At 44.0% G+C, this 25,751-nt stretch overlaps 1 protein-coding gene across 4 annotated transcripts in view; it reads left to right on the forward strand.

Annotated features, from left to right (window-relative positions):
- The first annotated feature begins 8,029 nt into the window (after window positions 1-8,029).
- SLC41A2 (solute carrier family 41 member 2) overlaps window positions 8,030-25,751 on the forward strand; it is a 74,780-nt gene continuing 57,058 nt past the window's right edge. For 2 of the 4 annotated variants that reach the window (XR_006742758.1, XM_036456359.2), the window contains exon 1: window positions 18,505-18,726. The gene's annotated coding sequence lies outside the window, so the exon portion shown is untranslated. Of the gene's footprint in view, window positions 8,176-18,501; window positions 18,727-25,751 lie in introns of those variants that run through there. The other 2 variants (XR_006742759.1, XM_045587573.1) reach the window with 2 other exon arrangements.

Raw genomic sequence — 25,751 nt, forward strand, 5'->3', positions numbered from 1 at the left:
ACTTTGATAAAACTCCATCTTGCCGAGACCTGTTTGGCTCAGTGGATAGAGCGTCGGTCTGCGGACTGAGGGGTCCCAGGTTCGATTCTGGTCAGGGGCATGTGAGTTGGCTGAGGGCGCGTCCCCAGTGGGGAGCGAGCAGGAGGCAGCTGATCGATGACTCTCTCATCGATGTTTCTAACTCTCTACTCTGTATCTCTCTCCCTTCCTCTCTGTAAACAAACAAACAAACAAACAAAAACTCCATCTTAATGAAGTTATAAGGAAATGGACAGCTATATAATTGGTGGATTTGTACATTGGTACCATCTTGGAGGCCAATTTGACAGTATCTGGTACATGATCGTGGAGCCGTGTTCACAGCACGAGTCACTATCTGTGCAGTAATCTGGTCCCCATTCCTTGGTGGTTACTCCAGATTCTTCCTTTGCTCTCACTTCCGCTATTCATCAGTCCTCGTATGCTTTCGAGCACTTCTGGTTTATAACAATAACTTGGAAATTAAGGCAAGAGATGGGAGAGGCTCATGCCACTGCCGCTTCGCTCGCAGCTGTCAGCCAGGCTTGTGGCTGAGCAGAGCTACCCATGCGGGAGCACACTGAACACCATGCATAGCTCTTGCATTGAGCGTCTGCCCCCTGGTGGTTAGTGTGTGTGATAGCGACCGGTCGTTCCACTGTTTGGGTCAATTTGCATCTTACCCTTTTATTATATAGGATTATTGACTATGTTCCCTGAGCTGTACACTACAACTCCATGGCTTATTTAATTTTTTATTTTATTTATTAATCCTCATCTCAGGATATTTTCCCATTGATTTTTAGAGAAAGTGGTAGAAGAGAGAGGAAAAGACAAAGAGAAACATTGATTGGTTGCCTCCTGCACTTGCCCTGACCAGGAACTGGACCCAGGGAGGAGCCTGCAATTGAGGTTCAAGTCCTTGATGGGAATTGAACCCGGGACCCTTTGTTCTGTAGGTGGACACTCTATCGACCGAGCCAAACCAGCTAGGGCTTGGCTTATTTACTTTAGAAATGGAAGTTTATACCTCTTAGTTCCCCGTTACCTTTTCACCCATCCCTCCCTCCCTCCCCCAATGTGTTATTCTTAAGTGCTGTGATCAAGCCTTTCACTGGCTCTTGTGGAAAAAGTCGGAGAGACCACCTACAGGATGCAGACCTGGGAACATTTATGGGAGGATGGAGTGTCCTAGTTAATGAGAACAGCAAGGCCAAAGTCCAGAGGCAGGAGGAACTCACGGTCACGGTTGAGGACCGACAAAAACCTGATGAGTAATCAAGGATAGCAAACCTCGGCTTCCTCAAAGACACGGCCTGAAGGCACTAGGAATAGGGAACCATTGAGACATGGCCAGGTGCTTGTGGAGGAAACCTCTCGATAGGAACCAATCAGACTCCTACCAGTAGTTCCCTCTACCTGAAACGCTCTCTCCTTCCTTTCCCACACGCCCTCTTAAAACTTCTCTTCGCTTGGCTACTGATCCGTTAGATTTCAGCCTAACATCATTTCCTTTTGGAAGTCTTCCTGAGCCTTACCTATCTCCTCTACCTCTAAACTTTAGGAGATGTTTCTACTTTGTGCAACTATAGACTTCCCCCACTAGACTCTAGATATTGTAGTGATTGTTTATTGAGCTGACTGGCTTCCCTGAGAGACAATGTTATTATCTCCGCATTACCCTGGGCTCTGAGGAACATGGTAGAGTGATGCCTCAATTCCTCCCCTGTCAGATAAGAGTAACAACAGTCCTCACCTTAGTGGATTGTTGTGAGGACTGAATGAGTTAGTTTGGACAGGTGCTTGGAATGGTGAACTCTCACTGGGTGATCTCATTCCTGTCTTCTGACTTTCTCCTCATAGTGTTTCTCATTTCAGCGAATGGCAATGCCATCCTTCCAAATTCTTTAAAAAATATATATATATATATATATATTTTTTTTATTAATATCTATATATAATTAATATATATAATTGATCTTTTACAGAGAGGAAGGGAGAGGGAGAGAGAGTTAGAAATATCAATGAGAGAGAAATATCGATCAGCTGCCTCCTGCACAGCCTCTACTGGAGATGTGCCCACAACCAAGGTGCATGCCCTTGACCAGAATCGAACCTGGGACCTTTCAGTCTGCAGGCCGACGCTCTATCCACTGAGTCAAACCAGTTAGGGCCCTTCCAATTTCTTGAGGCAAAGCTTTGGAGGCATCCTTAAAGCCTCTCTTTCTCTCACAACCCTCTTTCAGTCCATTAGCACATCCAGCCTATCGGCTCTACTTTCAAATATAAACATTCAGAGTCCAGCCTCTCCTCACCACTTCCTCTGCAACCACCCTGGTCTGGATCACCTTCCCTCTCAGCTGTTACTGTCAAAGCCTCCTCTCCAGCCTTGCCCATTACACCCTAAGTCACAGGGCGCCATTCCTCTGCTCCCCAAATCCTTTCAGTGGCTCCTGTCTCACTCAGAGTGAAAGCAAAAGGCCCTCCTTTGGCCTACAAGTCTCATGACCTGCATCCAGCTGCTCCTCTGACTGCACCTGCTACCACCCCCTCTTGTGTCATTTTGCTCCAGCCACACAAGACTCTTTGTTGTCTCTTGAACACAACACATGCACTTCTGTCTCAGGACCTTTGTGCCTGCTGTGCTCTCCCCAGATAGCATAGCAGCCCCCTCACTCCTGTTAACAGAAGAAATGTTCAAACCTGTAAAGAATTTTTATAAAAACGTATTTGAGCCAAGCAGAGTATACACCCGGAAGCAAGCTCTCAATAGACTGAGATAAATGCTTCAAAGAGTAACAGTTGGCAGTTTCTTTTAAATTGATTTCAGAGAGGAAGGAAGAGAGAGAGAGAGAAGGATGAGGAAGAATCATCCATTTACTGCCTCCTGCATGCCCCACACTGCGGATCGAGCCCACAACCTGGGCATAAGCCTGAGCAGAATGGAACGGTGGCCTTCTGGTTTATAGGTCAATGCTCAACCACTGAGCCACACCGGCCGGGCTGGCAGTTTCTCTTGTGCGTTTGAGATTTAGGAGGGCATTTCAGGAAGATTACATGAAGATGGGAGGAATGTAGAGTGGGATTACAAGATAGTTAAGACTAAGTGATCTCTTGGGGGTGGTTATATAAAAGGCGTGTTAACTCAGATGCACAGAAACAATGGGCAGGGCATGCTTAAGTGGTACGGTAATCAGTCACTCAAAGGGGCACAGAAAGGTTCTTACACTGAGCATGCCAAAGGCTAGAAATGTGAGTGGCAGGGGAGAGCAGTTGCGAGGGACCAGACCTGCAAGGGAGGGCAGTTGTGGGCAATCAGGCCAGCAAGGGAGGGCAGCTGGAAGGGACCAGTCCAGTAGAGGAGGGAAGTTGGGGGCAACCAGACCTGCAGGGAAGGGCAGTTGGGGGTGTCCAGACCTGCAGGACAGGGCAGTTAGGGGCAAATAGGCTGGCAGGGGAGAAGTTAGGCATCAGTCAGGCTGGCAGTAAACTCACCAAAAGCTGGCAAGATAATCGGATAGAAAAGAAGCCCTATAAGCCCTCCCCTCTCTGACCCTATAAGAACCTTGGGCCTGAGCAGGAAGATGAGATGGTCCCTGAGACAGAAGTCCACCATTCTCTCAGGCAGCAGCACCTGAATAAGTCCTTTCTTTTTCCACAACCAAGTTTACAAGTTGGTCTTGGTAGCGGCAGGCAGCCCAACCTACTTGTTTGGTTACATAAGGAAAAGATAAAGCTTTTGCTAGAAAGTTATGCCTGGGGCATGATAACTCATCATGACCTGCCCCATTAAAACATTTATGATCAGATTACCATGTGAGTTTACTTTTAATAGAATCCCTTTTTCAATACACACTTTTTTTTCCTGCTCAAATCAGCAAGACCTCTCTGGATCAATCTATATACATTAGTCTCTTCTCCTCTTTATTACCCCCCCCTACCCAATGCTGCCCCCAAATTCTCCAACCCTGTTTCATTTTCATAAGTAGTTATCACCGTGTAGGATATACACCTATTATATATTCATTATACACCTATTATATATTCATTAAAGACCTGGTGCACACTGGGAGTGGAGGGTTCTCTCAGCCCACCCTGCACACTCCCAGAGTCCAGAGCCCTTCTCCCAGTCCTGGACCCCTTGCTTCTTACCACCAGCCTGCTCCTGCCTGCTTGCTGCTCCTTAGAGCTGCTGTAGAGGCAGGAGAGGCCCCCAATCACTGCCGCTGCACTCGCCAGCCATAAGCAGGGCTTCTGGCTGAGCAGCACTCCCCTGTGGGAGCACGCTGACCATCAGGGGGCAGCTCCTATGTTGAGCGTCTGCCCCTGGTGGTCAGTGTGCATCATAGCAACCGGTTGTTCCGCCATTTGGTCAATTTGCTTATTAGCCTTCCGTTATATGATATTTTTTAACCTAAAAATAAGAGGCCAGTGTGAGAGGCAACAACATTTCTTTCAAGTCCAAAGCATAACTCTTCTAAAATCACGAATGCATGCAGAAATCCAAACAGCAGTCCAATTAGGAGGTAAAGGCAAGGGGTATTTATGAGAAAGGGAAGAGGAAGGAAGGAATTTCTATAACTGCAGATGAGCTAACAGTGATATGAACTTCAAAGAATGTATTTGGTTTTCAGTCCCAGTCACAATAAACGGTTGTTTGGAATACAATGCTGTTTTAGGCCAACTTCAAAGGTTTATTTGCCCAGTTTTAACATTCCAAAGGTTTGAGGAATTAAACCTGCAAAGTGGTATCCCTGGGGTGGCAGTGACTCTATTTTAAAGTGGCCCCATTTATATTATTTTGTATGAGCTCGAGATAAAAAGCTGGGAGTCCCTTTTTGGGGGGAAAGGGTGTACTTTTTCTCTCTCACATGTAGTCAAAGATCAAGTCCTTCCAGTTCTAACCCTGGTCTATTTCTTCAATCCACCATCTTCTCCTAATCCCCATTGCCCACCATCTGGTCTGTACACATCCATCCTCAGTTGCTTCCTTCTTACTCATTGCCCACACTGCAGCCAGAATGTCTGCAAATACAATCTGATCGTGTCCAGATGGACCCTCTCCAGGTCTTTATCGGCTTCCTTTTGTCTTTAGGTTTAAATCCAAAGTCCTCAGCATGGCCCTCCCGGCTCCTGTTCCCCTCTCCTGCAGAGCCGTTCATCTCAGTCCTGTCAGTAGAGATTCCCCCTCCAAGACCTGAAGAGGTGGAACAGCTTCCTGACAAAGAGCCTTCAAACCTGAAATTTCAACGATGAGTGCCCTCCCCACCCTCACGTCCTCTCTTTGTGGCCTGGCCTACTCCTTTTCAGTTCTCAGGGCTCAGATTAAATGTCACTTCCTTTTTCTTAGCCCGTAGAGCAGACAAGTCCCTTTGTCACACACTCTCATAACTCCCAGGCTTTTGTCTAGCCATCATCACCGCAGGGACTAATACGTACCCTCAGCTCTAAGCCACTTGCTTCACATTTTAAATTTCCAGTGGTCAGGCAGAAGATGAAATAATAACGTGGTTGTTGCCTGCACACAGTAGGACCTACTTTTTCAGAAGGGGGTATCTCTTCCATCTTGAGCTATTTTCAGGGCAGAAATGTCATTTTTCGGTTTGTTTTGTTAATCCTCTCCGGAGGATATTCTTTCCATTGATTTTTAGAGAGAGTGAAAGGGAAAAGGAGGACATGGAGAGAGCAACATTGATGTGAGAAAGACACATTGATTGCCGCCTACGCACTCCAGCTGGGGCCTGCGGTGGAGCCTGCAATGGGACTCAAACCTGAGACCCTTCAGTCTGCAGACTGATGCTCTATCCACTGAGCCAAACTAGGGCTGGAAATGTAATTTAAATTTAGATTCCAACTTGAAGCTTAAAATACCTAAAAATTACACACTATGCTGTAGCATTCAGAATGAAGAGTACTGCATAAGTAGGTTGCCCACCACATGTCAACAAATGACAGGGCATTAGTTCTCTCAGAAAAAAATGGTGGTAGAGCCAAAACCGGTTTGGCTCAATGGATAGAGCTTCGGCTTGGGGACTGAAGGGTTCCAGGTTCGATTCCGGTCAAGGCATGTACTTTGGTTGTGGGCACATCTCCTGTAGGGGGTGTGCAGGAGGCAGCTGACCGATGACTCTCTCTTGTCGATCTTTCTAACTCGCTATCTCTCTCCCTTCCTCTCTGTACTAAATCAATAAAATATATTTTTTAAAAAATGGGGGTAGAATTTTCTTCCTTTCTTTTTATAAAATTTATTGACTTTAGAGAGGAAGGGAGGAGAGAGATACAGAAACATCAATCGTGAGAGAGAATCATTGATCAGCTACTTCGTGCACTCCGCCCACACTGGGGATGTAGCCTGCAACCCAGGTATGTGCCCGGATGCGGAATCAAACGGAGACCTCCTGGTTCATAGGTCGATGCTCAACCACCAACTCACACTGGCCGGGGTTCTCTTTCTTTTTTAAATTATAAGAGGAAGTTTATTTAGAGTTACAAGAAACGAGCCAGCTGGGCTGCAGAGGCTCAGGAAACACGTTAGAAGCAAAAGAAGGCCCTTGGAGCTTAAGAGAAGAGGCAAAGGTAAAGTGCTTGGGAGAGGAAGAGGGGTTTGGGAGAGATGCTGGCATACTCCCAAGAGGAAGAATCTTCAAAACCTGGAAACGGTGGCCTCTCCTATATATATTATAGTGCAGAAACCTTGAAAGACTGCACGACCCAGTGGAGAAACACTTATTTGATTGGAACTTTTATTTCTGGCAAGATTTCAAGAGCAGCCTTCGAGGGATGTGTAATTAAACACCAGAAGAACAAAACCACCGGATATTCCGTCAAAGCAGTGTTTTCCTCTTCCCTGCAATGACACTTTCATTCCTCATTGTGTGTCGGGGCCAGGAACCCCACCTGCATGGCTGTTTTATTTTACTTATTTTGCTTGGGCCATTTTAAAAAAGCAAGACTACAGATGGCCAGGTCACACAGAAGCACCGTTTACCCTGAAGGTGAAAGTCAAAACTCAGTTCGAAAAGCAGAAGAAGAAACCCCCCCCCCCCCCCCCACAAAACTGGATAAATATATGCTCTGGTGTCCTTTGGCACTTGAAAAGCTGCTACTTAAATCACTGGTGTGCTTTTGAGTTGATGGGAGCTTTCATTTGAGGAAAAGTGTGTCAGTAACTGTGTAATCTTTAAAGGGACAGTCTCTCCGTTAGAATAAGTACCTAAAGGACCAACGCCTGTTTTGTTCACTGGAATATCGCCCCCCCCCCCCCGGAGGGGGGGTAGCCCATTACCTGAACCATATACAAAAGGTGCTCAAGAAATAGCTGTTGAATGAGTTCTTGGTTTTACATTGCAAACTTTTGGCTCTCTTTTACCTAGAGTTAAAAACAAGTGTGGGCCAACTCGAAAAGTCCTGCATCCCAGCCAGCTCCACAGCTGCTGGTGCCCTTTGCTTGCGCACCCCTCTCCCGCCTGAAGGGTGCCGGGAGCGGCCCTCCACCTCCTCCTCCTCCCGGCGGAAAGGCGTGCAGAGGGGCGTGTGCCTTGGCTTTGATCTCAGCCTGCGAGAAAGAAACACGAACCCCGCTAATACAGAACATGAGTCACCGATCTGGGGGCTCGGACCCGGGAGCACTCAGGGATGTGGCTGTGCGTAGGGGGATGGGGGAGATGGAGTGGCTGCCACAAGCGGCCACAGCCCTGCAATCCTGGAAAGTCCCTCTTTCCTTTGGCGGTTAGATCCCCATCGGCGACTTTCAGGGCGCGGCCGAGGGTCCGGGAGGGGGCGGGGCTTGGGCTCCAGGCCCCGCCCCCGCGGCCACATCACCAGGCTCCGGCCCCCCCCAGCCCCGGGCGGAGGTGCGCATGCGCTTGCCCTGGGGCGGGCGGGGCAGGGAGTGCGGCCTCGGTCGCCGGCTCCGGCTCCGGGCTGTCAGCGCGGGCGCGGGTGCGAGGAGGCGCGCGAGCAGGGAGGACCGCGGGCCGGGGCCGCCGGAGGACAAGGACGAGGTGAATGCCCCTCCAGCCCCCGCCCCGGGGCCTCCCGCCCCCGGGTCTGAGGGGCGGGGTCCCCTCCATCCGGCCCGCGCCGCGCGCCCTGGCAGGTGGTAGCGGAGGGGGAGGCTCGGCTGTGGCCGCGGCGCCGGGTTCAGGCGCATCCCAGGTACCGGAGGGAGGGGGGCGGGTCCCGCTCCGGACCTGGGGGTTGGGGAGCGGGGAAGGGGGAAAGGGGGCGCGGGAGGGCCGGGGGCGCGGGGAGCGGCCGTGCGGCGGGGCGGTTCGAGCCGCGGAGCCCCCTCCCGGCCCGCGGGCAGCGCCGGCGCGGAGCCCGGCCCGCTGTGCCCGCCCGGGGTGGGGTGGGAAGGGAGGGCCGGCTGGCGGGCGGCGGACCGGCCCCCGCGGGGGTCGTTGGGGCCCGGACACCTGGCCGGGCAGCAGGCGGCGGTGAGGGATGGGTCGGTGGTGGGCGCGGATGGAGAGGCTGCGAGGCCGGCGCGGGCACACCCCGCACCCCCACCCCGCACCCCGCACCCCCTGCTTCAGGGCGCTGGGCGTTTGCTCTGAGTCACCGCGTTCTTGCCTTCTTGTCTTGATATATGGGAAGCATATCTCAGTTTTTTAAAAAAAACACCATGCAAACCCCAGAGTTCATTTAGAGAAAGATTACATATCCGTAGGTATGACCTATATCACATTTTACATGTATATTACATATATATGTGTCAGCTCTTCCCGTAATTGAACGTTTGTTTTTTTATAAATTGAGATATATTTCACATGCTATGAAATTCATCCTTTGTGGCTTTTGGTATAGTTACAAAGTTCTGCAGTTGTAATCACTATCCAGAACATTGTCGTCTGTCCCAAAAGGAAACCGCATTTCCAGTTGTGATCGCTCCTCTGTCTCTGTAGATTTCCCCAGTTCCATAGACATGGAATCATATGTGTGGCTTTTGGGAAGTGGCTCCTTGGACAAAGCATAATGTTTTCCAGGTTCATCCATGTTGTATCATGTATCAGTACTTTAGTCTTTTTGTGGCTGGGTAATATTCCATTGTAACGGTGTGCCACAAGATCACTTTTTGCTTATCCATTCACCAGTTGGTGGACATTTAAAGACGCTTCCACTTTTTGGCCATTGTGGATAAATGCTACTCTGAATGTCTGTGGATGTTTTATTGCAGGCATAGGCCTTCATTTCTCTTGGGCACGGACACATATGTTTAACTTTTGAGGAAACGCCAACTTTCCCAAAGTAAGGGCAACATTTCACTTTCTCAACAGTCAGTGTGTGCGGGGTTCCAGTTTCCACACAACCTCACTAACACTGGCTATTGTTTGTTGGCTAATCTTCATTATAGGCAGCCTGGTGGGTGTGAAGTGGTATTGATGTGCATTTCCCTGCTGACGAATCATGTTGAGCGTATTTTCCTGTGTTTATTGATCATTTGTATATCTTCTTTGGAGAAATGGCTATCATATACAGTATTTTGCCCATATTTTACTTGGGTAATTTGTTTATTGTTGAATTATAATCTTCACTTGTAGAAAAAATTTTTTAAAAAAAATATATTTTATTGCTTTTTTACAGAGAGGAAGGGAGAGAGATAGAGAGCTAGAAACGTTGATGAGAGAGAAACATCGACCAGCTGCCTCTTGCACACCCCCTACTGGGGATGTGCCTGCAACCTACGTACATGCCCCTGACCGGAATCGAACCTGGGACCTTTCAGTCCGCAGACCGACACTCTACCACTGAGCCAAACCGGTTTTGGCTAGAAAAAATTTTGGTTAAGGGGCTAGCACTGACTGATAAAGATATCAACCTGAAATTAAGCAAAATGGAAGATCCTATTTTCCTGTTTGTATGGTCTTTATTTTTATTTATTTATTTATTTTTAAAAATATATTTTATTGATTTTTTATAGAGAGGAAGGGAGAGAGATAGAGAGCTAGAAACGTCGACGAGAGAGAAACATTGACCAGCTGCCTCTTGCACACCCCCTACTGGGGATGTGCCCGCAACCAATGTACATGCCCTTGACCGGAATCGAACCTGGGACCTTTCAGTCCGCAGATCGATGCTCTACCACTGAGCCAAACCGGCTTCGGCTGTATGGTCTTTATTATAATTACTAGAGGCCTGGTGCACGAAATTCGTGCACAAGGGAGGAGGGTGTTCCTCAGCCTGGCCTGTACCCTCTCCAATCTGGTTCATCCCTCTCATAATCAGGGACTGCTGGCTCCTAATCGCTCACCTGCCCACCTGCCTGCCTGATTACCCCTAACCACTCTGCCTGCTAGCCTGCTGGCCCCCAATTGTCCCCCCTCCCCCCTTGTGGGCCTGACTGCCTCCAACCTTCTCCCCTGCCAGCCTGCTAGCTCCCAACTGGCCCCCCCTGCTGGCCTGCTCACCCCCAACTACCCCCCTTCTCCGCTGGCCTAATCACCCCCGATTGCCTTTCCCTTCTGACCTGATCACCCCTAACTGCCTTTTCTTCAGCCCCACTACCATGGCTTTGTCTGGAAGGACGTCTGGAAGCTCTCCTGGTCTAATTAGCACATTACTCTTTTATTAGTATAGATATTTATATGTGGGTGGCAAATACAATTTTTTTTTTAATCCTCATCTGAGGATATTTTTTCCAATGATTTTTAGAGAGAGTGAAAGGGAGGGAGAGAGGGGGAGAGAGAAACATTAACGTACACATCAACTGGTTGTCTCCTGCTTGTGCCCCAGGCAGGATGAAACCTGCAACTGAGGTATATGCCCTTCACCAGGAATTGAACCTGAGACCTAAGACCTGCCAACACTCTCTTCACTGAGCCAAACCACCTGGGGTCAAATATTTTTGATGGTGCTGAAGTTAAGAGCCACTTACAGCCGAATGAATGCTGCCATACTTATTTCCTGGTTAATTTCTGAGTTACCCGTATTCTCCAGCGTATAAGACAACCCCCTAATTTTACAGTTAAAACATAGGTTTAGGCCTATATTCGCTGTATAAGACTACCCCCCACTTCAAAGAAAAGACTTACTTTGCCGTCAAGATCTGCAGGTAATTTTTGTGCAATTTTGTTTTTTTGCCCCTGATTTTCGGTTGACTTTTTTTCATTTCAAAAGTCGTCTTACACGCCGGAAAATACGGTAACCACACACAAATTCAACATTAGCTTCAGGTCTCACATAACAGAAACCACTGACAAAGACACAACACTTGGAATGACCAAGAATTCAAGCCCATTTTTCTATTACTCAAATATGACTGCTCAAAAGTATTTTACCAATTTTCAGAAACATTATAAAAGAAAAAAGATTTCCCAGTGGAAATAATGGATACATAACTTATTGAAAGTGTGTGAAGAGCAGTCCAGTCCTGTGCTTCAACTACCAAATTGTAAAGCAATGGAAACATTTCATCCATTTATGCTTAATTAATTCTGTTAGTAGAATGAAGCTACTAATTTCAGTATATAACCTGAGCGTGTGTTTTTCCTTTTTTTTTTTTTGCTAATGAAATGATTATCAAACATTGAAAATGTAACCTGTCCAACCTAATATTGTTATTCACTTACCCAAGCGATGTATAAATGTCCTGTAGCTACAAATGTTTTCTCCAGTCGGTCTTCTCTTCCTCCTGGACTGGGCAGTGGGAACAACTTTTGGGACACGGTCCCGGAAAATGCTGGTCTGAGCAGATCTACTTCCTTTATGGGAGACTTCTTGGGACTTTTCATCTTGTCTCTGAAATTACTGTAGTTAGATTTCTAAAGCTTTAAAATAAAATCAAAATATCTATATCTATCAATCTATCTAATTTGGTAGGGTTCAGAGGCCAAGACTGTCAGTCAGATAGTCTATCTACTGTGAATGGATTTAATCAGATTGCTTTCCTCCTCTCTGAGGAACTGAGATTTTTTTTTTTCTTCATGTTTATTGATTTCAGGGAGAGGAAGGGAGAAGGAAGGAGAAACATCAAGGATGAGAGAGAATCATTGATCAGCTGCCTCCTGCACACCCCCTACTGGAGAGTGAGCCCCCAAGCTGGGGATGTACCCTGACTGGGAATTGAACCATGACCTCCTGGTTCATAGGTTAATGCTCAATCACTGAGCCACACTGGCCCAGCAAAAATGAGAGTTTTGACTGGAGGGGGGTAGGGAGAGGTGAGTAGTGTGGGATCATGAAACATTCTGAAAGTTTGGGCAAAACTTGCTCTATTTCTAAAAGTGTGGGTGTTGAAAACGGAGGTCTCTGGACAGCATAGGAGTCTGGAAGGTGAGAAATGACCAGGAATTCAAGCCCATTTTTCTTTTCCTCTAATGTGACTGCTCAAAAGTATACCAGCAATAGAATGAAACCATTTGGAAGGGACAGTTGTAGGATGTGAAGACAGATTCAACTTATTCAGACATTTTTGCCTAAGAAAAATTCCAAGTAAGAAAAGTGGAAGAGCCAAAACTGGTTTGGCTCAGTGAATAGAGCGTCAGCCTGAGGACTATAAGAGAGCATTGTCGGGTCCCCGATTCTGGTCAAGGGCGTGTAACTTGGCTGCAGGCACATCCTCGGTAGGGGGTGAGTAGGAGGCAGCTGATTGGTGATTCTCTCTCATTGATGTTTCTAACTCTATCTCTCTCCCTTCTCTGTAAAAAATCAATAAAATATATTAAAAAAAAGAAAAAAGAAAAGCAGAAGAAACCTTCCTGTCCTTCATTCCATTTCTCTTCCCATGTCATTTGCTCCACCTCGCTCCTCCCTGCCTACTCTCCTAGGACCCAGAACCAGACTGGGATTACTGTTGTACATGTTGCAGGTGGTTAGTGTGCTATTATTACACCCCTTCTCTCTCTCCAGATTCTGGTCAAATTGAGATGAAATTCCAAAAGCCAGATGAGGATTAAAGTATTAAAATTTAGTTCATTTTTAGTGCTGATAAAGCTGGATTGGAGAATTTAGCTCAGATTCATGCTTACACTCGTCCTCCTTAATTTGCCTACCCAGATAAAACTGCAGCACGTAAAAAACTGCAGGTTTCCTGCGGGAGGGAAAGCCCTGTTTCAGTTTATCTCCTAGGAGTTGGAATAGAAAAGAAAACTTTCTCTGCTTGAAGGCACACAAATCTAAGAGGGCCAGTGAAAGCTCAGGGGTGAGGCTTATCTGGACTATTGACCTTTATCCCTAGTTTAGCCATGATATAAGTCACTTTTCCGTCTGAGGAACCACTGGTGGAAAGAAAAGTGTCCCTCAGTCTGAGTGCCGGGGTAGAGAGGAGAATAAGCAGCCATCTCTCAGTTATGTCCTGGATAATGGTGTTTTGTAGGCTAGCTTTTGTAGGAAGTTAATTACCACTTATATTTTATTTATTGATTGATTTTTAGTGGGAGAGACAGAGGGCGAGAGGGCAGGGGAAGAGAAATACTGGTTTGGTGTTCCATTTATTTATGCATTCATTGGTTGATTCATGTGTGTGCCCTGACCAAAGGTGTATGGGACAATGTTCTGATGGAGTTACCTGGCCAGGGCTTTACTCACCATTTATAAAATTGGAACTAAGACTATGTTTTCCATGGAAATAACAGTTTATAATATATATATATATATATATATATATATATATATTTTTTTAATTGATTTTTCACAGAGAGGAAGGGAGAGGGATAGAGAGTTAGAAACATCGATGAGAGAGAAACATCAACCAGCTGCCTCCCGCACACCTCCTACTGGGGTTGTGCCCACAACACGACCCCAACCGGAATCGAACCTGGGACCCTTCAGCCCACAGGCCAATGCTCTATCCATAGAGCCAAATGGGTTAGGGCGAAATAACAGTTTTTAAATGGGTGATCATTTCATTGTGTGGTTCAAGATAGCTTATATATTTTATTCCTCCAATATATGTTGAGTATCTAATAAGCAACAGGCACTAGACTAGGCCCTTGGAATTCACTTGTGGACCAACTCCTTGCTTTCATGGAGTTTACAGCCTGGAAGGACAAGTACAGTTGCAGTAAAGCATAGTGAATGGAGAACTTTGAGATCACAGAGAAGGAGGAACTACGCATATCTAAGAGGGTCAGGGGGGTGATGTGTAAGAACAAAGATCATAAAGTGGAATACAAAGGAGCCAGGTAAAGGGGAAGAGTGAAGATGAGCACAAGAGTTTCAGGCAAAAGGAACATGTGGAAAAGCTAAGACATGTGAGAGTGTCCTTTACTAAAGGAGTATTTTTCAAACTAGGCACCTACCAGTAGATTGTAAAATCAGTTTAGTGGGCGTGACCTATATGTTTTGAAAAAGAAATTAAATAGAAAATAAGAGTGTGTCACACACAGACACTTATTAGATGTGGGATCTAGTTAGAAAGTCCCTACACAGAGGAAACAGAAGCCCAGCGTGACCACAGCTGAAGGTCTCGGGTGGGTGGTGATGATTATTCAGGGTTTAGTTAACCTTATGACAGACCTTGGCTTTATTGTAGAGTGGGAGAGAGGGCATTGAAAAGTTTTAATCAGGGCCTGGTTAGGTTTATATTTTCTGCAGATGCCATTGAATTGCATCTTTGAAATATAAACTTCAAATTTCGTGGCCCGGTGTTACAGGTATTCCAAAACTGGTTTTAATCTATTGCATTTTTCTAAAGAATCATTCCACTACTTTTAGTTCTGGACCCTTCCATTTCATAAAGATTCCTTGTTTGCCTTTCCCCTTTCAGCCTTTGCACTGAGACTGAAAGATCTATGAGAGCAGACCTTGCCTTTGTCTTGTCCCCTTGAATCTCTGGCATTTAGCCAAGTGCCTGGTACCCAGTGGGACTACACAAATCTTTGTTGATGGAGGATAAATACCCTTAATATGAGAACTGTTACATAGTAACAAAAATGACCTTGATGTTGCTTTTGAAAAAAGGAAAAGGTTTTATTAGAAATCTTTTTTTTTTTTTAGTTGAAATCATGTGATAGAACCACATTCAATTATTTAAAAGATAACTTAGCAATTTTGTGGCCTGGTGCACAAAATTGGTGCACAGGGGATGTCAAGGGGGCGGGGGAGGGTTCCCTTAGCCCAGCCTATACCCTCTCCAATTGGCCTGATCTCACCCCCAATTGTTCTCCCCTGCCGGCCTGATTGCCCTGCCTCTGCCTTCCTGATCACCTCTTACTGCCCTTCCCTGCCAGCCTGATCTCACCCCCACTTGCCCTCCCCTGCTGGCTTGATCACCCCTAACTGCCTCTGCTTCAGCCCCCACCACCATGGCTTTGTCCGGAAGGAAGTCAGACATCAGGAAGATGACCAGTTGACCTGGTCTAATTATTATAGCATATTACTCTTTTATTAGTATAGGTAGATTATATATATAGGATTGCTTAAATGGGGGGGGGGTTCGCGCGGGCTTTTTCAACAGGAGGAGATGCTCTTGACAGACAAAAATATATAATGCCTATATCTGGACTGATAGCCAGCCATATGTACTATACTGCCAAATCAGTCATTAAAAAATTGAACTGCTTTCTTACACCTTACACCAAACTGCTGTTGCCCTTAAAACACTTCATCAGCCCCCACCTTAGGTTCTGCCTTTGCAGTTCATCCAGATTAGATTCTGATTGGTTGGTTTCTATGCCATTCAGTGTCAAAAGCTCCGCCTTCTATGCAGCCATTGGCTCCTCACACTTGACCCAGATTTGGTTCTGATTGGTCGGTTTCAGTCAGTGTCTCTGGGCCTATCACCAGGCCTGATCAAAGAGGTGGGGCTAATCAGCAGCCTTGGTGGAGGCCCAGGGAGAAAGAGAGAGGCAAGTGCTGATCAACAGCTGCCATGGAGGCTGCAGATCAGACCCTGCCTCTCTCTCTGGGCCTGATCCGCAGCCCCCACTGTGGCCGCAGTGGCAGCAGTCAGTGCTGGGCCACCACACCAACCCAACACTGACTGAAGGACTGACTGCTGGTGTTGGATTGAGCCTTTAGTCATTTTGGATGTTATGGACCCTGGGTTTTTATAATTAGAATAGTAGTAAAGTTAATAAAAATAATATTAAACCTTTTGGTTTTGTGTTTCTCCTTCCCAGAAATACAAAGCAATAACAGATTAAAGGAGAAGGCAATCTGTCATTTATATTTTGTTTGAACACAAAGGCATTCTCTGTCCTCTTACCAAAAAGTAGTTTTATAAAGATGGCTGGGGACAGAGGGAATAAGTTAGATTAAAATGTATCATTCATATGAGAATGGAGAGGCAACAGAAATAGATTTTGATCTTTAGAAGAAGTAACAATAGAACATCTGCACACCCCAGAGAACTTACAAATAGGAATTTAATGATGTCAGTCTGTTGCCAGAGAACGATTATACTGTTACAGTACTGTGACTTCACAGAACTCGGTTGTGGAACCCATCTGTGAATGAAAAACTCAGGGTATGGTTTTGATAAGTGGCAAGGGAAGCTGCGAAACACTCATGAAAGGTAGAATGATTTCAATTTCTCAATCAGATTTCTTTTTAATGTATTTCTGAGATGTTGAAGCTTTGCTAATTAGTTTTGTAAATTAGGTTTTATGTATCGTAAACATGAATGCTAGAATCCAAATTTGCTAATATAGAATGGCTTTTAAAACTCATTACGTGTTATATATTTATGTTCCATTGAGTCCTATTTTGAGCTGTGCATCTTAAGAACTTATATTGGAACTAACTTTTCTAAATTTACCCTAAGGAAATAATTCCAGATATGGAAAGTATTATGCACAAAGACGTTCATTTTCATTGCGATGTAATTTAGTCAAGAAAATGCCCTGCTATAGGGACATGATTTATTAAAACATAGTAATCCACTTGAAGTAATACTGCCATTAAAATGCTTTTTTAGAGTGATGTTTTTTATTTATTACTTTATTTTTTGGATTAAGTCTGTGCTTTTATTGGCCACGTGAGAGGGATGAAGCGGGAGGAGTGGGTGGCTCTGATGCCTGGCCCAGCCAGTGGTGATGGAGAACTCACCCCAGTAATGGCCAATCATCTTCATTTCCACCTGGCTGAAGGCCTTGCCATTGTATAGGCCCACCATGCCGCCCACCATCCTGGCAGGATGATCATGTCCTGCAGCTGCCTCTTCACCACCTCGGGCTTCTCCTGAGGCGGTGCCCCCTTCTCACCTTGTGCAGCAGCCAGTGGGGAGGTCTAGGCCAGCCAAGCGATCACACCCTATGCCTATTACCTGTAGAGGGAGGCAACTGGTGGCAAGGGCGGGGGAGCAGTGCCACACAGATGGCAAGCAGTGCAGTGGCAAGGGTGGGGTCAGCTGCTGGCAGCCAGGGGAAGGAAAGCCCCACTAGGCACTGATTTCTGGTCAGGCCTAAAGGACCCTATCCAAGGAGTCCCGGATTGCGAGAGGGTCCAGGACAGGCTGAGGGACACCACCCCACCCCCAGTGCATGAATTTCATGCATGGGACCTCTAGTATATGTATAGAAAAATACAGTTATATCATCATATATAACAGTATGTGACCAGCGATTATCTTGGATGGTGGATTTCTACAATAAACAATTTTTGTTTAATATTAACTTTTTTTTTTTAAGTTTGTTTTTTCATTGAATACAATGCTTCTGTGAGGAGGGGAGGCAAAACAATCCTATATAATAAAAGGCTAATATGCAAATCAACCTAACAATGGAACAGTTGGTCGCTATGATGCGCACTGACCACCAGTGGGCAGATGCTCAACTCTGGAGCTGCCCCTGGTGGCCAGTGTGTTTCCACAGGGGGAATGCTGCTCAGTTACAAGCCAGGCTTATGGCTGGTGAGCTCAGCTGTGGCAGGAGGGCACATGCCAAGCTGAGGGCCCTCTCCCTCATCCCCCAGTAATGCACAGATTTCATGCACCTGGGCCTCTAGTAAATAATAAGCTTTGTCAGTGGACATTAGAAGCAGAGTTTCAGATGAAATATGAAAGAAGGGTATAGTCAGGACATTTTTATGAGCCAAGACCATTAGTGACAACTGTGTTGCTTCGTGGTGGCTTTGAGAGTAGTTTTATTTTATTTATTTATTTTTTTAATTTTTTTTATATTTTATTGATTTTGTACAGAAAGGAAAGGAGAGAGATAGTTAGAAACATCAATGAGAGAGAGTCATCGATCAGCTGCCTCTTGCACACCCCCTACTGGGGATATGCCCGCAACCAAGGTACATGCCCTTGACTGAAATCGAACCCGGGGCCCTTCAGTCCCCAAGCCGACGCTCTATCCATTGAGCCAAACCGGTCCCGGCGAGAGTGGTTTTAGCTTGAACTGCAGGTTGGATTTAGAGCGGTTCAGAAAATGGCTCCTTGTTTTCCTTTTCTTTCTTTCTTTCTTTTTTTTTTAAACTGGCATTTGAATAAAAGAAAAGTGCGCAGCCCTGACCAAAGGGTAGAGGAGAGAGTTGATTGTAGGGAGTAAAGGTGGTGAGCTAGGTCACTGTTTCAGTCTGATGCCAAGATGATTGAGTAACATAACACTGTGTGCCCGTCGTTTATTGGATCTGCGTGTAGTCTCTGCTACTGGGTCTGCGCACTTGAACCCTCTCTGCAGCCCTGTGTTCCGGGGAGCGCTCTTGAGGGAAAGAGCAGTTTGGGGAAGGTAGACCTGGGAGAAGATGTGCCAGCGAGGGAAGGAGGTGGCCAGCTCCTGAGGAAGACCTCGGTGCCGTGGCTGTCCTAGTCATCGCCGATGGAAGGTAAGGCCGTGTACCGTGGCCTGCTCGCCGGTCGCCTGCTCCAGGAGAGGAGACAGGAAAGGCCCTGGGAATGAGAAGTGCTCTGAGTAAATGGTGGGGATGGGGTAGCTGAGGATGGCGAGCCACGCTTAATCTTAAAACCTAGAAGAGACGTTATACCCTGACAGGTGGCAAATCGGGTTTTTTTTTCCCCCTCTCACTTTTCTTACAAAGAAAGCTTTGTTTTTCTTTTAAACTCTGACACATAAACTTCCTTTCTTTCTTTCCCTTTTCTTAAAAAGATTTTAAAACTTTGAGCCCTGGCCAGGGTAGCTCAGTCAGTTAGAGCGTTGTTCTGATTCACCTAGTTTGCAGGTTCGATCCCCGGACAGGGCACATATAAGAATCAACCAGTGAGCACGTAAGTACCATAAGTGGAACAACAAATCGATGCTTCTCTTTCTCTCTCAAAATTAAACAACAACAGCAGCAACAAAAAGAAACTTTGACACATTGGCATCCTTTCTGCACCTTAAGTTTCCGGAGGCTTTTATTTTCAGTTTAATTATACAAAGAGTGAAGTGCATATTTTAGTAGGTCCCAGAATTGTGTTTGCATTTTTAAAATTGAATTCTTTCTAGGAGTAGAAGAATGGGTTGGGGGTAAAAATATGAAAGTATATTTTTGTATAAGTTCTGAGTAATAATTTCTACTCATTTGAAATGCTGAGGAACTCTATCTAGTTTCTAAATTTAGGTATTTCAGATTTTTAAATACCAGAGAAAAACAGTAAGGAAATGTTTTCTTTTTCTTATGTACACTGTCTTTTTATACAGTGTGTTGAGTCAGTTTATAAAAACGCCTACAAGAAATATTGGTTTCAAAAAAAGAATTACAAAACCAGTACCCAAGAAAATAAGAGTAGCATAAGGCTAAGATTAATAAATTGATTAGTAAATTTCCTTGCTGCTAAAGTTAAAATAAAGGGATTGGGGGGCTCAATCTTTATTACAGAAAAATAAAAATAACTGTTTAGTAGCATGGCTTTCTGTAGCTATAATTTCTAAATAAGGATTCAAGAGGGGGTGTTGTGTTCTTAGCGGTTGTTTGCAGGAAATGAATGTCAATTACATGTCAATTATAGGAGCAAGTTATTAAATGTTGGGTAGTTTTTTTTGTTTTTGTTTTTTTTTTAATAAGATACAGGTTAGCAATGTTTAAGATAGAGTAAGGGAACTCTACTTTTTTTGTTGTGTAAAAGCAGTTTCTCAACTTCAAAACAGAGTTCTCTAATGGGACAACTTCTTTGATATCCAGCCATTCATTGAGTTGACACAAACTGATCTTTCCGGCAAGTGTTTGTTTCCTGTATTCTTTTTTTTAAAAATCTATTTTTGTACTGCTATCAATCTAATCAGAATACCCTAGTTAAATGAACATTTTTTTTCCCCACTTGTTACAGTTGATTGGTTTGATAGGGGCTAGATATAAATCTAACAGATGGCACTTGGCAGGATAAACTGCACTTTGTTTATAGAATACTCTTAATTCTAGGACACACACCATATTTACTCTGTCAACATTTTCTCAATAAGTAGAAATGGCTTAACTGTAGATGTTTAGCTGATCCATGGTCTTGTTTTTTTGTCTCTCCCCCTCCCCCCACCCCGTATCTTTTTTCCAAATAAAGCATTCTTTTAAAATTATTATTTTAAAGTAGAGTTGAGTATTGTGATTCTGAAAACAAAATCACTTGTTCTCGGTCTGGCTTCTTTTGAAAAATTATTTGTGCTAATTGAGGATTTATTATACAGAAGGCTTATTAAACCCACAGATGATTTCTTTGGCCTTAAATGAATTCTTTACAAATATTTGGCCGTCTTTTAGATATATAGAAACTTCAGGATTGCTAACTTCTATGGCATTAGCCTTTTGTGTTAGCGGTCAATCTTAGAAATGAGTGATTGATTTATGGAATCAGCTAGCTTTTGTAGGTCAGTAGCCAAATCATGTCAATAACTTTTCAAGCTTTTGTTTTTGTTAGAAACCATTAAGACCACCAATTTTACAGCAACCCAGAGTGACCGAAATGGCAGTCAATTGCTTTTTCACTTTTCTCCCATTTTAACTTGTTATGAAAGTTTTACATCACTACTTATTAGCTAAATGAGACCTATGTGAGTGCTTGAATACAGTGTAAGTAGACAGCTTCCAGTTTAGGCCAAAGAAGTCAAGGTTGCCCACTGGTTTGACTTAGTGGATAGAGCATCGGTCTGCGGACTGAAAGGTCCCAGGTTCGATTGTGTTCAAGGGCATGTACCTTGGTTGGGGGCACATCCCCAGTAGGAGTTGTGCATGAGGCAGCTGATCCATGTTTCTCTCTCATCAATGTTTCTTACTCTCTATCTTTCTCCCTTCCTCTTTGTAAAAAAAAAAATCAATTAAAAATATTGAAAAAAAAGAAAAAGAAAAAGAAGTCAAGGTTTTTTAAAGAAGCTAATTCTGTACTAGCTGGATTGCTCTGATCAGAGCATTATCCCGATATCGCCAAGATTTCAGATTTGATATCTGGTCAGCACACATAGAAAAATCAGCCATTGAATTCATGCATAAGTACAACAACAAATCAATGTCTTCCTCCTCCCCCCGACCCTTTCTCTCTCTAAAATTAATAATAATAAAAAGTAAGCTCTGTATTTCAGGAAAAAAAAAAGAAGAGATATTTCCATTCCACTTTAGACGTGAGCCTTTTAATTAGGGAGGACAGTATTTGTGAGGTAGGATTTCTTATATTTCAGTTTCCAAGCACTTTTAAATGGCTGAACGATGGTAAAAATTATAGGATATGGTATGTAAATGACTACAACTCAGCTGTGCTTGGAGCCATTTGAGACTTAGACCTCGTAAGGTTTGTGGGCCAGTTACTGACTGGGCCTACCTTCATCCTTTAGAATTGCTACCGTGGGATAGATAGTTCCATTTCCTGAGTCGCCAGAGGAAATGGGCAGAAGACATCCACATCCTTTTCTTTTTTTTTCTTCTGGTTGTACTTTCTCATGAATTATATCTCTGTCCAGAAGCCATAGTGTAGTTAGATTCAGGAGATTCCTTTTACATCACCATATTGATTTTTAGATTTTGAGGGTCAAGTGATATATTAAATATCTCAGGAAAAAAGATCTCACCTGTGCTATGTGGGAATTGGCAGTGGGAGACCAAATGGACACCTTTCTTTCTTTTTTTTTAATCCTCACCTGAAGATATGTTTTATTGATTTTAGAGAGAGGAAGAGGGAGAGAGAGAGAGAAACAATGATGTGAGAGAGAAATATCGATCTGTTGCCTCCAGTTTGTGGCCAGACCAGGATTGAACCCTCAACCCAGGTATGTCCCCTGACCTGAAATTGAACCCACAACCTTTTTGGTGTATGGGACAATGCTCCAATGAACCACTCAGCCAGGGCTAGATGCCTTTCTGTAAAAACAAAACAAGGCAAAAATACCTTTTTTTTTTTTTTTAAACTGTGATAGGAAAACTTCTAGCTATATTTTGAGCATTTAATTTTGACTGTTCTTTCCTCTCTGTACCCTTAATCCTATGTTGTTGTTTTTTTCCTTTTTGATCCTGCATTAATTTGGATAGATTTCTTTGAGGTAGAATACTTTTGTGACCTATTGGACAGGTGAAAGTTCTGGGTGTTGGGAACCATTTGGTACAAGGTGTAGAAGTAGGAAAGCTCGATAAAGCAAATTTGAAGCTTGGGAAGAGTAACAGAATTATTTAGCCGGGTTAGGTAATCTAGTAGAAGGCACTGAGTCAGTATGAAATAATTTAGTAACCAGAAATAAGCAATGCATGGAGCTTAGCGGATGAGAACGATGAAATCAAAGGGCTAACAATGAGAAATGATTTTATTTTATTTTATTTTTATTTTATTTTTTTAAATGAATTTTTATTTTAATATATTTTATTGATTTTTTTACAGAGAGGAGGAGAGAGGGATAGAGAGCTAGAAACGCTGATGAGAGAGAAACATCGACCAGCTGCCTCCTGCACACCCCCCTCCGGGGATGTGCCAGCAACCAATGTACATGCCCCTGACCGGAATTGAACCTGGGACCTTTCAGTCCGCAGACCGACGCTCTACCACTGAGCCAAACCGGTTTCGGCGAGAAATGATTTTAATAATAGCTGTAGGGCCAGCTCAAATGGAGACAGAGAGTTCTTTAATATGATTCGATAGTCAACGGCCGTGACCTCCAGAAATGGGACTAGGCTGTCCTCATGGGTTCTGATGACTTCTCAAGGGAGAAGGGTGTGACATTGAGGTCATGGCAGGACGGCAGAAAGCGCTGTCAGAGTGAACATGAGAAAACCAAAGGGATGATTATGTAAGAGCTGTTTGGCTTATGTGCTGAGTGTTGATCTGATGGTCAATTCTTCAGGAAAAGGGAAAAGAAATGGAAAAGCTGAGGAGTTCAGATGATGAAACTGGTATCTAAAAAGCTTTTAAAATTAGCTTTTGCTTGAATGGAAGGAGTTAATCACAGAGAAATTGGTGAGGATTTGCATAGGTTGGGATCTTTAAAATGAAAATAGTTGAAGAGAACTGAACAGCCATAAAGTCAACCTGCTATTTGAATGCTGCAAAAAAGCAAGTTAAATAGACATGATCCTTCTTAATGAATCTGTTATACAATTAAACAGTTAAGTACTTACTGGCTAGTATTCAAAAGAATGTACCAATTTTTTTTTTTTTTTTTAATAAAACAAGGAAATAATTTGCATAATGTAAGTTAAGGTCTAGTTTTGTTTGGCATGGTCTCCCTGAAAGCTAACTGAGCAAATATTTCAACCCCTTTGGGAACTAGCTACATTTCAGTAATAAACAGAAACATAGAAGATGTGTTAAAAAACAAAACAAAACAAAACAAAACAAAACAAAAAACCCGAAAGGAACAGAATGCCCACTTGCAGAGGGGTAAAGGTAAGAATACGTAATAACCATAGTTAGACTTCTAGGTTATTTTGTGTGGGTATACATGTATGTGATTGTACTGTGGCTTTTACGTTTATTTAAATATAAAATAGCCACCTGATCAACAACTTTTGTGATTTTTTCTCTAAGTGTGATAATTACTAGTAATCCATTACCTAAAAACCTTTTTATTGTTATGGGAAGATAGCAAGTATTAAACTCCCATATGCTGCATTTAGTAATCCAGCATGATTTCGGCCTGCTCACTCACAGCTCTGCTGGGCTTTTCAGGTTATTTAACCTTTGCAGTGGAACAGAATGCCCACGCCTGCACAATGGGCAGGTTTCCTCCGAGAGACCACGTTAGTAAATCAACACGCATACCGTACACTTCCTTTCCCTTTAAAAATAAGGAATCTTAGCCAAAGCTGGTTTGGCTCAATGGTAGAGTGTCAGTCTGCGGACTGAAAGGTCCCAGGTTCGATTCCGGTCAAGGGCATGTGCCTTGGTTGCGGGCACATCCCCGGTAGGGGGTGTGCAAGGGGCAGCTGATCGAAGTTTTTCTCTCATCGATGTTTCTAGCTCTCTATCTCTCTCTCCCTTCCTCTCTGTAAAAAATCAATAAAATATATATTAAAAAAAAATAAGGAATCTTAGTAGTAGTTTTTTGTTTTTGTTTTTGTAACCAAATTGAATTCATAAGAAGTGAAGTATTAGTATTTTCCTTTAAGTCAGTGGTTCCCTGGCACATCTCTGTAGCTCAGTGCTGGCTGGCCCATGACAAAACTTTCATAGGGAATATGGAGGTTTTAAAAAAATAAATTTTAATGTATTCAATGGAAAGGCTATCTTTTTGTCTGAGATTTTGTCCTTTCTACGTTTTTCGTGTTAAAATGTATACTTAATTTTTAAAGAAAGGTTTTAAAAATTTTTTGATTATGTGTATACATTTAATTTTTTTTTCTAGTGTATCGACACATAATTGACATATATCACTATATGAGTTTCAAGTGGTCCAGGGTGTGCACCTGTAGTAAGGTAACTTCTCCAACCAAAGTGCATTGTTAAAAAATTAGCTATTTTTATAGAAACACCACTCAGACTAGCTTAATTAATGAAGGAGTTTTATTGGCTCATGCAATTGGGAAGGTAAAGGGTAGGATGGGATTAAAATAATGAAATACAGGTTCTAAGTATATTGTCAGAACCCTGTCATCATGGCCTTGCTCTGGTTCTGTGGATCTTCTCAGGTAGATGGCTTTCCTGCAAGTGGCAATGATGGTGGTGGTGGTAGAGGGAACCTTTGGGGAGGAAGACTTAGTGACTGCTTCGGAATTATGTTATTTCAAAGCGAAGTGAGAGAACTCCCAGAGGCCTTCCACTCTTAGTCCGCAAGTCCTTCATTCCTCATTAAATGAACTCTTTCCTTCATAGCGGTTATCACAAAGCATCTCATTTATTTGGTCACCTGCTTGTTTTTCCTCAGGAGCAGGAAGGGTGCCTGAGTTGTTAATCATGAAATCTAGCAGGCACTCAGCAGAGAATAATGCAACAAACGTGAAATTCCAGGGAGGGACTCAGATCCTGCTCAAGCCACCCGTCAGTATGTGGTCTAGAGGGAAGGGGACTGTGATTGATGGACCTACCAAAACCTCATGGAATAGGGAAAGGATGGTTTCACACAGGAAATGGAGATACCACTAGCTCAAAAAACTGGGGAAAGATGCTGAGCAGACGACAATAAAAATACATGCCCATCATTTGTGCTTTATGTTCTTTAAATATGGTTTAGTCTTTTTCCCGTCTGCCCAGTCTGCTGGGCAAGATGATGCATGCTCTGCAGTACGTGAGGGTGCTTGGCTGAGGGGATGCAGTGGGCTGAGATGCAGCCAGGGTTCCACTCACAAGCTTCCTTTTTCCGGGAGCCACTCTGATTTTGACTTCAGACAAAAGCTCTGTGTGGTCTCTGTGCACATTGGCCCCAGTAGATATTTATGTCTCCATCGAACCACAATAGCTTATGCCGAAGTGAGAATAACAGGAGAAAAAGTGTAAACTGGATGTGTGT

This window comes from Pipistrellus kuhlii, unplaced genomic scaffold, assembly GCF_014108245.1.
Source record: "Pipistrellus kuhlii isolate mPipKuh1 unplaced genomic scaffold, mPipKuh1.p scaffold_m20_p_3, whole genome shotgun sequence".
Classification (NCBI taxonomy): Eukaryota; Metazoa; Chordata; class Mammalia; order Chiroptera; family Vespertilionidae; genus Pipistrellus; species Pipistrellus kuhlii.